A 1,662-nucleotide genomic window follows, 5' to 3' on the forward strand; every position below is an offset into this window, starting at 1 on the left:
ACCTTCCTTCGATGACATCCTCAGGTTTGTAAAAATGCTAGGGTACAATCGGGAACTGCGAAATGTATCAGACTTCAAAAGACAATTCCTCCCGCCATTGTGGAATTTGTTCTTTTCAATCCTCAACCGATCCCTCACATGCAAGCTCGGTTCCCTCGACCAAGGAAATCTCAACATAATGACAATTATGTATGGGCTTTTCTTCAACCTCAATCTCGACTACGCCTTCCACATCTACAACAAGATTCATCCGGCCGTGATCAAAAAGTGCAAACTTCAAGCAGCAGAAAAGCCACTATCTGCTGTTCTCTTTCCCCGCTTCCTTGCTCTTTTCATTGGGGACGCGATGGTGCAACACGGACTACCTGCTGTGGAGCCTTACACCCCAAACTACAAGATGCAAGGACATCGCCCTACACTTTCGAAGGAAGGCTACACCACCAACCGGCCGCTATCCCGGGCTATGCTCACTGTCATACCATCGTCAAGTGAGATACACCAATCCTATGAACGTTCCATGATGTCCCAAGAACCGAGGGCAGCTACCCCGGAGCACTTAGAGCCGTCCCCCCTCCAAGCGAGGGAGCACCTACGTCATCTTCATCGGATGATGAAGATGATGATGATGATGATGATGATGATGATGCTCGTGCTTCCCCCGGCCTTCACCAAAATATTCCTCACCCCACTACCCAAAGGGCAACCACATCTACTACCCCTGGCGATCAAAGCCAAAGGGGTATTGAAACAGGACGACCCAGTCCCACCCAAACCCCAGCCAGCCATCCAGAGGCCATTCTTCAGGCCTCTGGAGATGAACAAGCCGAGGAACCTCATATACCATCACCCATCTTTCAACAAAGAGGTGATGAAGAGACAAGAGCCCCTTCGCCTCAGGGCTCGCCATAACCCCTCACACACACACAGAAGCATTCGTTGCTTCTGACATTGAACCCATAGATTGTTCAGAGCGGTCTTCAATTTGTGCACCACTCCCCTTGGTATTTGATCTACCAAAAGGGACACACATCCGCTTCACTTACTCAGCCTCTGAAGCTGAGGAAGAGGAAGAGGATGTTCCAACATCACGAGATAGTTCTTCTCTCGAAGGCCATTAAGGACATGATGGAAGTCCTTCGAGGCCTACCTTCGCACAAGGCCAAGAGGGCGCCTCAGGAACAGAAGCCCAACCTGCAGCATCTGTTGCTGCAAGGGTTACCCCTTTAGCTGATCTGGTCACAAAGGCTGAGTTCCAAGCCTATGTTGATACAGTGACACGGTCCTTGGATGACCTTAAACTCCTCGTACAAGGGATTGTGGAAAACTAACCCTCACCCGATACCCCAATCCTCCACCAATCCCTTGCCATCCTCCAACGCCACCTAAACCAAATAGATACCAAACCCAAACCAACTCATCCCGCCTCCAAATCCTCCAACAAACAGTAACCCAACAACACAATACCATATCATCCTTAGCCACCCAACGAAACCAAATCCTAATATAATCTATCGCCACCCTCACGGCTCAGGCAACTGAGGCCGATGAAAACTTAACCTACATCATTACCCAACTCCAAACCATTCTTCGCAATCTTCATCAACTACCAGCCTCTATCACCTCCCAAATACCTCAACCTCAACCTTCATCCACCTCATCCAT

Source organism: Cynara cardunculus (assembly GCF_001531365.2).
Source record: "Cynara cardunculus var. scolymus isolate 2C chromosome LG 2, CcrdV1, whole genome shotgun sequence".
Taxonomy (NCBI): Eukaryota; Viridiplantae; Streptophyta; class Magnoliopsida; order Asterales; family Asteraceae; genus Cynara; species Cynara cardunculus.